This window comes from Onychostoma macrolepis, chromosome 11 (assembly GCF_012432095.1).
Source record: "Onychostoma macrolepis isolate SWU-2019 chromosome 11, ASM1243209v1, whole genome shotgun sequence".
Taxonomy (NCBI): domain Eukaryota; kingdom Metazoa; phylum Chordata; class Actinopteri; order Cypriniformes; family Cyprinidae; genus Onychostoma; species Onychostoma macrolepis.
In genome coordinates, this window is record NC_081165.1 from 19167703 (window position 1) to 19179746 (window position 12044).

At 37.7% G+C, this 12044-nt stretch overlaps 1 long non-coding RNA gene across 1 annotated transcript; it reads left to right on the forward strand.

Moving 5' to 3' along the window:
• The first annotated feature begins 9560 nt into the window (after positions 1 to 9560).
• Positions 9561 to 10920, forward strand: LOC131549942 (uncharacterized). The gene is made up of 3 exons (XR_009273524.1): positions 9561 to 10186; positions 10592 to 10656; positions 10746 to 10920. It is a non-coding gene; the product is annotated as an uncharacterized LOC131549942 (long non-coding RNA).
• Positions 10921 to 12044: the final 1124 nt, after the last annotated feature.

A 12044-nucleotide genomic window follows, 5' to 3' on the forward strand; every position in this document is an offset into this window, starting at 1 on the left:
CATCTGCTGCCCCAAGGCATGTCAGCAGGCCATGCACTATTTCACAGACAGCACTTTAGTATCCTTCCAAAAGTAGCTTCCTCCATGTATTGCATGCACAATTACATGCATTCTGTAAGCCCTGACAAGTGAAACTGTGAAAGTAAAACCACATTTATGGCCAGCTAATGGTGATGATAAAAAATGGCTCAAATGTTTTGTGGATATGAGGATATTGTACTGTTAACATCCTTCTGACAATGCGTTTTTTTTTTTCTTTTCTTTTTTCTTTTGCATACCTGGTCAGAAAATGCGCACAGTGCAGTTACCATATGCATCACAGCATTTTTAGTCAGTTCAGGGTTTCACACATACTCATGCTGTGCTACAGTAGCTCAAGGGTTAGATTTTGTCAGCCGTTTGTAAAAAATGTGATACTAATTTGCTCCTGTGAATTTAGGTGTTATCTAGCCTCACCTACAATAAGCATTACACAAAAAAGGTTGAGAGTGATCTGTAAATAGCCTATAGGCATATTACAGGTGTGATTTTGTAATAACCAACCGAATTATCAGAATTCATCACAAATATTCTTTTAATGTTCTCAAAATAGGCCATGTTTAATTTTTTTTTTTTGGTAGCTCATTGCTTTTCTCATCTAACACAATAATGATTTTATCTTTTGGAAATTAATTTCTCAGCCAATATTGATGTGCGATTAATTTGCAATCAGATCGATTAATTAATCGGCACAGATTTAATCTCTTGACAGCCCTAATAATTATTGCATCTGACAACACAGTTTATTTGTTGATGCTGTCTATAAATTTATTTTTAGAGTGTGGTTTACTTCACTTATGACTTTTCAGACTGTTCTTCCTCGCTTCCTTACTTACGTGGGGGCACACTTTGTTTTTATGGTCTGAACTTACATTTATTGTTTCTTTCTCTAAATTAGAAGAGCACATCAGTGTTTCATCACTTTCCCATTGTATTGCTGATCTTTTTGAAATGTGGTGATGTGAATAAGATGGATGGCATTTGCTTTGTGTGAATATGCTATTTTGTTTTATGCTAAATGTTTGTGCCATGCTAAATTTGTTCACAAATGTGCAAGATTCTGTAGTGTTGTTATGCACAGAATGTATGTTTGCTCAAAAGAAGAACAAAGGCTGTCTTATGTGCATTTCCTGAATCCCATAGGCACAAAATGTGATTGTCTCTACATCCATATCAGAAACTTGAGAGTCATTATCCTTAAATTATTTACATGTTTACAATCGCTTGAGTGCTGCAACTATGAGGCCGATCTATATAGCAAACTCAGAGAGAACAGACACAAGGGTGCATTTTGCCTCCCCTGAGACGTGCTGCTTTCTTGATGTCAAACTAAAGCTTCCTTTAAATGCTTATGGGTTAGTGTAGGTCGAGAGATGTCAAAAGGACCCAGGTATTTGGCACATAAGGAGATATCGAAGGGCAACAGCAAACTTACACTGTAAAAAGTGAAAGTTGACTTAACTTTAAAAAATTGAGGAAACCTGTTGCCTTAAAATTATTAAGTACATAATAATTTAAAAAGTAAATTATCATTTACTTAAAATTTTTAAGGCAACGGGTTTCCTCAGTTTTTTTTAAGTTAAGTCAACTTTCACTTTTTACAGTGTATAGTGTGAACTTAATATATTATTAATAGCAGGTTTAAGTTAGCTAAAGGATATTATATGACTAAGTGTCAAAAGGTTATATCATCTTATCATTACATACAGGTTACATCATGCTAGTAGCCAGGTGGCGACAAGTGTCTTTATGAGTGAGTCATTTGAATCATTCGCTCAAGCGATCGAGTCACAACCGCCCATTCATTCAGGAACAAAACAAGTGTGAGTGAGTCATTAGGCTTGTTTGAGATGCGCCTCGCCTCGCCTGAAATGTAGGCGAGAGTAGGCGGCTGCAGTGAGGGGAGGAAATATAGTTTTTATAGAAACTATGACAACAATCACTATCTCACACAGAGATCACACTATAGTGTTTGGGAATATTCATGCACAATTTAAATACATAATAGCATGAAATCAGATTAAAAAAATAAAACATTTTAGAAGAGAATGGAGCATCATGGTTGTCTGAACCAATGAGGATTAAGCTGTGTCGTCAGTCAGTCGTTTCCCATCATGCTTTTGATCAGTGCAGTTGGTGGAGAGCTCAATCCGACACAGCCGCCTCGCCGTCGTCAAAGCAAGGCGGACGTAACTCGGACACTTTTCTAACCGGCATGCACCTTGCGGTGATCACCGGTGATCGGTTCTGCGCAGATTTTGCTCATTGCACCTGCACTTCCGCAAGTGACGTCACTTGCAGTCTTTTTTGTATTTTATTTTATTTATTAAGTCTTTTTTAAATTGAATCTCTCAACATTTTGTGGTGAAGACAATAAAAAATAAACTAAATTAGAAGTCACTTGCAATAGCTACTTGTACTCTTCACTGCCTGCGACGTCACATGCAATCGACACAAACCGTGCGTGTTGCCATGGAGACACGACACTGTGGTGGTTAAACGATTAAAACTAATTTAATATCATAACAAGTCATCTGTAACGTGGCATAATGTGGCATAACGGACTGAGATTATAAAGACCAAACTGCTCCTCTTCATTATTAAAACATAATTAATAAGCATTTTCTCATTTTGAATAAAATGTCTACAGCCCTTTTGTATCATTGTCTTTGTCCATTAAGCTACATTACCGTTTTATTTATTATGATTTTCTACAGGAGGAAAACGTTTAATGTGCAACTTAACGCATTGCGTTCTGGGCTCGTCTGCTTGCCTACACGGAATTGGACCTTTTAGTCTTAATGCATTTCTTAATGCGCGTTCATATGGTCTGTATAGTTTGCATAACAATAAGAAATACTGAATTTGGTCTTTATCATCTTAGTCCGTTATTATGCAACATTAAGCGTTTTGCTGTATGGGAGGAAAAGTGAAAGTTTGTGTTCATGGCCATTTGCTTGCCTTGCAGTGTATAGCTATTAAATTAATAAACTATATATCGAATTTGATCTTTTAACAGCACTATCTTAACACATTAAGCCATATTAAGTGTTTATATGATTTTCTACTTGAGGTTTAAAAGCACTTAATGAGAGCATTGCGGACATATTCTGCTGTTCTGTGGCCACGGATTTGCGGGTCTTGTCTTTTTCTCTTTCAGATGACTTGCAGGACCCTGTATGTTACGATATTAAATTAGTTTTAATCATTTAACCACCACAGTGTCATGTATCCATTGGCAACACACACGGTTTGTGTGGAGTGCAAGTAGCAATTGCAAGTGACTTTGTAATTTAGTTTCTTTTTTCTTGTCTTCACCACCTGGCTACTTGTGTAAAATGTTGAGAGATTCAATTTTAAAAATACTTAATAACAAAATAAAATAAAAAACAAAAAAGACTGCAAGTGACATCACTTGTTGAAGTGCAGGTGTCTGAGAGTGCAAGTCTGAAAATGCAAGTGCATGTCTGCAGCCAGACCCTTCTCATTCATTAAGTCAACCGATTGAGTGACCTGCTGCATTTGGAACAGCATACTGGCATACTGGAAGGAAAGGAAAGGACGTGACGTGTGGCCAAGTATGGTGTCCCATACTTGGAATTTAACCCATCCAAGTGCACACACACAGCAGTGAGAAGTGAACTAACACACACACACCCTGAGCAGTGGGCAGCCAATGCTGCAGCGCCCGGGGAGCAGTTTGGGGTTCGGTGCCTTGCTCAAGGGTCTCACCTCAGCTGTGGTATTGAGGGTGGAGAGAGCACTGGTTATTCACCCCCCCCACCAACAATTCCTGCCAGACCTGAGACTCAAACCCGCAACCTTCAGGTTACAAGTCCGACTCTCTAACCATTAGGCCCGACTGCCAAGAGTAGCATAACATTACCTGGCTGCGTCCGAAAGCTGGAAAATGTTGCCTTCGGAGGATGTATTTCAAGGTAGGAAGGCATCAAGGCACGTCCGAATCCAATGGCTTTCTCAACGAGTGAGTCATTATTGGTTCATTCACTCAAACGATTCGATCAAGAACTTCCGGAATGAATATTCTTCTCGGAGATGCAGGTCGCGTGACTCCTTTGTTTTGTGTCAAGCTATTTTCATTGGCACAACAAAGAACACAAATTAAATAGCAATTTTGTATCTCAAAATCAAAAATTGTATGTTGTCATGAACTTAATATAGTGTCTGCCACGACTATTTCAGTGAACACTTGTTGTGTTTACAAAGACTTGACTATGGTGCTAAAGGCAAATACAAACAAAAATAATCAAGCAACAGTTAAATAAATAAAAGACAAAATATTCGTGTTACTGTTATGTAACAGGTATTTTGAAGCAATGTAAAATATGTTTACAAATGCAACTTGATGAGACTTTGATGTGACTTCGTTTGAATACACGATAGCCTGCTTGCTTACTGACAATCTCTTGGTAAGGTAAACTATATTACGTCTTTTACTTGGAAAGATGTCAAATAAATATGAATTTCCGTTGGACCAAAAAGGTGAGATATCTGCCAGTGATTTAAAAATGTGCAAAAGGAGCTTTTCTATTTATCCTTTATTTAATTCATATTTCTCTCGTCTGACCTCTAGTTTAAAAACTGGCCCTGACATTAAAGTCTTTGAAATGTCCTACACAGCAGGTGAAAAGTGTGAACTTTCTGAGACCTTAGGTGAGAAACTTTACATGGCTTTTTCAAGGCTTTATTGCTAGCTAAGGCCCAGATCTGGTCTCCTGACCTTTTGCAGTTTTTGGGAGTCCCTGTCAAGTGAATTAATTGCCCGGTGACACACATTGCAGCTGGATCAGTCCCACTCCAGCCTAGCCCAGCAAGCTCCATTAATTACATTAGTCCTTTCCGAACTGTAGGTCTGTCGTTTCAGCCTCCTTCTCCAAAAAGAATGTGTGTCCGTGGACATTTTTTTTTCTCTTCTGCAATAGCATGTGTGAATGAGAGAGATATGTAAGAGAAAGAAAACTCTCAGTCCAGCCATTTCCATGTGTATTTCAGAGGCTGGAAGGCACCCGAAGGATTCGCTCTTTCAACACACCATCAGACCGAGCAGCTCAATATCAATTCTATGCAGAAACCAAATACAGCCCTGGGAGCCAAATTAAGGTAACTAAGAGAAATATTATCATCAAAACACATCAGGAGTTTGGCTGCAATTAGCAGTGTGTTGGATGTCGAGAAGCCCTGGATGTGTGAGTTGCGTCCTGTCCTTCAGTTTTTCCTCTGCTGTTTAAAATCCCTTTGAAGAGGGCCTTTCCCTGTTGACCCATTCACTAGACTAATGAGGGTAATTTTGTAGCCTTGACATCCCCAAACCCACCCCTTCCATCATCCTCTGCTCCCACACAGTCCCACCTCCTACTGTTTAATTGGCTAAGACCTGGTTCCAACAGCTTTTATGTTATCTGCACGTGGCTTGTATCCGTTGTTTCTTTACCAAGTCCTGATGTTTAAAACATGACGTATCAATGCTGGCACTTGATGATTCATGATTCTACAATTTTTCTGCTCTTAAAAAAATGGACCATAGCTCTTCATGTTCATGCGACTGGATAGTGTTTTCTTCTCTGATAAGGATAAGCACTGGATTGTAGAGTTCTCTTGCACTGAAGTAAGTTTTCCGAGGCACTTGGGTGAAGTAGCCCACATATTCCTCAAAATATCACTTATTACACAACCTCAAGAGATTCATACAAATAACAGAAAGAAGATACACTGACAAGGTCATCTCTCTGTAATTTCGCAAATTCTGTGGTATTTGCCTTTATCTGAAAGAACAGAAACGCTTTTTATTTCTGATATGGGACAATATGATGAAGCAGATTTTGCTAGAATATGATTCAAATTAAGTTTTTGATATTTATTCATCAGGGCTGTCAATAAATAAATTATTTTTATTTAAATTAATTACAATATATGCTGATCGATTAATCACATTAAAGGAATAGTTCACTCTCAGGCCACCCAAGATGTAGATGAGTTTGTTTATCCATTAGAACAGATTTGGAGAAATCTTGCATTACATCACTTGTTCACAAATGGATTCTCTGCAGTGAATGGGTGTCATCAAAATAAGAGTGCAAACAGCTGATAAAATATTACATAAATTCCCCAAGTAATGTAAGTAATCCACAAGTCATCTTGTCTAGATCGGGGGAAATATGCACATATCAAGCACTGTTTACAAGTGAAAACAGTCAAAAATGGTTCTAAACAAATATGTTGGTGTAAACAAATATTTTGATGTGAGAGGAGAACAAGTGACTCTTATTGTGTAATATGAACCATTTTCATCAGAAGAAATGGTTTAAAGTTGATGACAGATTTGTTTCTTACAAACACAGCTTTTCACTTCACAAGATGTTAATTGTGGACTGAAGTTGTGTGGATTACTTATAGATTATTGTGATGTTTTTATCAGCTGTTTGGACTCTCATTCTGACGGCACCCATTCACCGCAGAGGATCCATTGGTGAGCAAGTGCTGTAATGCTAAATTTCTTTAAATATGTTCCAGTAAAGAAGAAGAAGAAGAAGAAAAAAAAAAAAACTCATCTACATCTTGGATGGCCTGAGGGTGAGCTACTTTTAAGCAAATTTTCATTTTTGGGTGATTGCATTCTTACTTTCATATTTTGTATAAATATTTGCTGTGAAAATATCTCAAATGGGGTTCATTTTAGAGAAATGTGGATTTGGGAGTCATTAACATTTGTTTTAATTCCGTATCATAAACATATCCCTAACCTTTAGAATTGGGGTTCTTCACAAAAGTTGCGTTATTGTGTTTAGGCTGTGCTTTTTAAAGTGTACACATGCAGATGGACTTGTCTTTGCTGTTGCATCATGTCTTGCTTGTTGTTTGTGATTTATTAACACACAATTATTTAACCAAACACAGTAAATGTACAACTCTATTATTTATTGATTCTTTTTGTTAGATTAAACTCCAGCCCTCAGGCAGCACGAAGAGATAAGAGCAGTTTAGAAAAAAAATGACATTTTGGACAAACTCCAGACTTGTGATGAGCATGTATTGCATCATGGATTAATGGCAAACTTATGGTGATGCCACTGAGCCCCATCCTTGAGGGACCCAGATGTAAAAGGGACAAAAAAGACTGAACAGCTGAATCTGCCATGATTTGGCGCTCATCACAGCCCTGCCTAAAAATAGAATCCGAATCAGAATTTCAAATGAATCTCAGTGTTTGAAGATCAGTTATGTCCACAGGATACATTCTCCTGTTAATTCTCTCACTCTCTCATCCACTTTCTCATTTACATCAGGCAAGTGACAAATGATTGCAGTATTTTTGTCCCTGATATGTAGTGCCTCTTTCAATTTAGAAAAATATGCAAGTCCAAATATACTACACAATAAATACTGAAGACAAACTTCTCTTGGGGAGGAAAAATACTTGCAGAAACATAAGTGGGTCATGCAAAAGATTCCGCTTGAGTTGTCTGGAGAGAACTTTCCATCATGTAAATATAAAGTATACAGTTGTAGGTTGTTTACCATTAATTTAATCTGTAGAAAATATTGCACTACACATTATGAATTTACATCATTTACATACATGAATTTAAATGTGATTTTTTGTTGTTGTGTTCCTGATACTGATACTGTTTGGTAAATTACATGTAACATGTTGGACAGGAACCTGTATACGATTCCTCTTGAAGTTGATACTATGGTGAGCGGTTAGCAGTCTCACTGGGAGAGCTCCAGCTTTAGAATGCCAGGATGTCAGGAAATGTCACAGGGACACAAGAAAGGATAATACACAAAGTGCAGACACCAACTGTTTAAACATTTAGAAGCAAAATTGATGTGATAGGCAGGATATTATGAAGATGACGGACAGTTTGCGTCATATTATCCATCTGTTTATGCTAAACATAAAGATTCCATTTAAGGGGCACGTGACTCTGCTTTACCATCAGGTAGAAATACTGTAAATATACCATGATATAGAAAAAAGATGGGTAAAGAAAAGGTAGTTTTATAATAAAGATAGAAATTTAATAGAAAATTTCAGATAATATTTATGATTTATGATATTTAATGGGTCTTTTTATGGCAGTGTATGACTGCCTTAATATTTTAGAATAAGATTTTCCTTGCAATGAAATCATCCTGTTCTGGGGACCGTGGCATCAAAAAGTTATAGATGATGCTATAGATGAGCTTAATGGGCCCCCTTTGTAACAGGTCGACATTCTCAGTTCTTTCCTCTGCATTTCCCCAAGAAATAAAAGAACATTTGATGTTGCAATATTTTCATTTAGCCATGAGGATTTTTGATATGCATCAACCTTCTGCTTTGATCTGTACAGGAAAGTGCAAATTAAAAATGCTGTAAAATATTTTACAGAATCAAGAAACTAGTGCAGTGAAGCAAGAACTGTAAAGTTTGTCGAAGTTTTAAGATATAAGCTGATGGGCAGTAGGGGGAATTCAGGCTCAACAGACATTAAAATGTTCCTTGCAGACAAGCAGATAAAGCAGCCTTCTTTAACACTAGGGGAAAAATCACCGGCCCAGAAGGAGTGAAAGAACAGAATGAGAGATGATATAGAAGAAATGTGGAGGAAGCCACTAACACTCACTGAGGATTCAGGACCACATGAATTATGCATTCCTCCATGAGAAGGTGAAATAATCCTCAGTCTCACTTTTTAAAGGTCTTACATTGATAATCCCTCCTTTTACTTCAGAAAGGTTGTCTTAGTCTCTTTCTTTTTCTTTATCTCTCTTCTGCTGCTACCTTTGCCCTCTAATCATTACTGAATGTGTGGGGTTAAAACGAATCCCTGGAACTAGATTAGGAGTGAAAAAGTTTCTGGATGTACTTTAGTAATAAGGGCTGTTGGCCACATGACAGAGCTCAGGCACTTTCACATTTTTTTGTTTTGTTTTTGACATTTAAGCAGAAGTTAAATCAAAATCAGAGTTTGTTTGGTTAGTCCATGTGTTCTAGATTTGAACCCATGTACGAACTAGTGTAAAGAATTCACTTTTAGCATATACTGTATGTATTTAAACGTAAACGTTTGCTCTTTTTGGAAAACTGAATCCTACACTACACAGATTTGTGTCAGATACCCTCTAGCTTGACAATATGGTCCCCTTGCAAAGGACCCCATTCCTGAAGCTAGCTAGCTAGAGATTATATATATATGAATTTAATAAAATTCATTTGTATTTGCTTTTTTCCCTAATTTTTAAAATACATGTTATGATTTTTTTTTTTCTTCTTTTTTTTTGGTGCCTGGACTAAAAAACTTAGTATATATAAGATATAAGCAATGCCCATTGTTTTTATTTTCTTTTACGGAGTGTCTATTTACACTAAGTGCAAATTATGGAAGCCCGTTTCCGCCACTGAATAAAAAATAAAACAAGGTAATTGCGACTTTTTATCTCACAATTCTGACTTTTTTTCTCGCAAATTGCGACTTTATATCTCACAACTCTGACTTTCTCGCACCATACACTGTTAGACATTTCTGTAATTTCCACAGTTATTTACTGTATATCACCCAGTATAATACTGCAAATTCCCTTTACAGTAAATAACTGTAATTCCCTTTGCATCATGGGGATTTTCTGTGACGTCAGACCCCACATACAGAGACTTACTGTATTTTTTAAAATTGCTGTATACTACTGTAAGGGTCTCTTTGGCGCCATTATACTGAGGTCGTTTTATTTTCCTCATTTCTTACATTTGGACTGACACAATTTGCCCTACACCGTGTCTACAACGCCGCAGCAGCTTGGGACTGACTACTGGATGTGTTACATCGCTTGTAATGATTGGAAAATCCGTTTGTACTTCGTGTCAGAAACAGCGCGGGCGCTTGTAGTACATCTGTACATCAGAAATATACCGGGGCATCACATTACTGTCCGCATCCACTGTAGATAATATATATAATGGGTTCTATATTGTTTTTTATCGAGTAGCGCTTCTCCGCACCACTCGCGTCCGAGGAAGACACGGAAGCAGCGGGCAGGGTCGCGGGTTTTTCCCGGGGGATGAACCGCGAGAGTGGGAGATCTCCGGAGAACATCTGCGCAGTGTGTCGATGCACCTTATGAGAGAAAAAGACCAGCAAGCAAGGTAAAAATATATGTACGTTTGTCTGTGTGTTTGTGTCAGATTTTTGCACACCAGTTTACCTAACATTAGTAACATTTAACAGTTACTAGTCAACATGGTGGTTACAGGTAAACTGTGCTGTCGTTTCAAACGACTTTTGTCAGCTTATTGAATTAAGTTACCGAATTAAATTTTTTTTAACGAGCAACGCTTATCTTATATTAACATTAGGTTAACTAATGTGAAATTTAGTTCAGGTGTTAGTAGTTAATGTTGGCCAGCAGCCTGAGAAAATAAAATCGTATGTTAGCTAGGTAGGTTAAACTAGTTTTATGGCAAGCTGCCTTTCTAGTTTTAGAATTAGTTTGTTATAGTTTTTAATGGAATTTAAGATTTACTGCATTTTTTTGTATTTGTGTTTTAAAGGCAACTGCAATGAAGCATCAAGAAAGACATGGACATGCCAGCCACCCTGAGGCTGATAATTCATGGTAAGAGAACAACTGTTTTTGAGAGATTTGTGTATTCTATATGAGGTTTGCCTTTTAAAAGTGTGCCATTTCTTCTACTTGTTTTTCAGAGAAGACATTTCTGTCAAAGTGGATGGTGAGCAAAGATGGTGGCCACGTTTTGGAGCAGCACCTGGATTTTGCAGATGGCTATCTTTCTTTGGCTGCTTGTCTTTATGTTTCTGTTGCCTAAAGATTCTTTGTGAGGATAAATCACAACAAAATGCACTGCAAACCGTCCTAAGACAGGAGAAATGGCGAAGATGCACTGTTACAGCATTGGAAGACTGTATTTTTATGTGTTATACATGCAATGTTTTAAATAAAGAATTTGATATTTTGTAGTTGTGTCCGTTTTAATTGAATGCCAGTAGTACCTATGTAGAGTAAAAATAAAATGAATTCTATATAAAAATGATAAAATCCAATGAAATCTATATTAAAATGAATGAATTACAGTAGTATACTGATCAATCAAATACAGTTTGCTACTGTAAATTGTAATTACAGTAACTTACTGGCAACAGTGTTGCCAGTAAGTTACTGTAAAAACCCTTTGAAATGTCTAACAGTATAGGAAACCACTCTCAGTGTAAGCCTTTGCAGTGCTTTGTTCAATTTGCACTATCAAAATGAACTAGATGAATGCTGCGTCCGAATATGATTTTTGAACAAACATACAAATGACTAATTATTCTCCATTCCTGTGTTTTGCGCTCGCGGTTGGACAGTACCATTACTGCCGGGCAGGGTGCGGGAGGGGGGACGGCGCGCACAGCTTTCAGACACAATATTCTTCATTTCTTTATATTTCTGAGTTTGAGGCAGCTTCTATCGCGTTATTTTAACAACAGCTGTCAAGCCAAAAACGTATTATTGTAACATGAGAGTGAATATATGAATGCACACAGGTGGATTTCCTTCACTCTCGCATAAAACGTGCTTTCATCTCTATGTTCTTGCTCTAGAATTATCTTATCTCCTGTATTTAATGTTGTAAGATATCGACCAAGCGAGGCATCTCCGATGAAAATTGTAAATAAGTGATTCAATAAAGGATTCATTATTTATTAGTTAGTAGCCTAACTAATTTTTATTTGTGACTCTGGAAGATCAACAGAGATGTGACTTGACTCATGACGCGACTCTGGATGACTAGCTGTAATGTAACGAGACTCTAGGAGATCAGCTGAGACGTGATTTGACTCTGGACGAGCAGCGGAGGCGTGCTGCTGTGACTCTGGACGAGCAGCGGAGGCGTGCTGCTGTGACTCTGGACGAGCAGCGGAGGCGTGCTGCTGTGACTCTGGACGAGCAGCGGAGGCGTGCTGCTGTGACTCTGGACGAGCAGCGGAGGCGTGCTGCTGTGA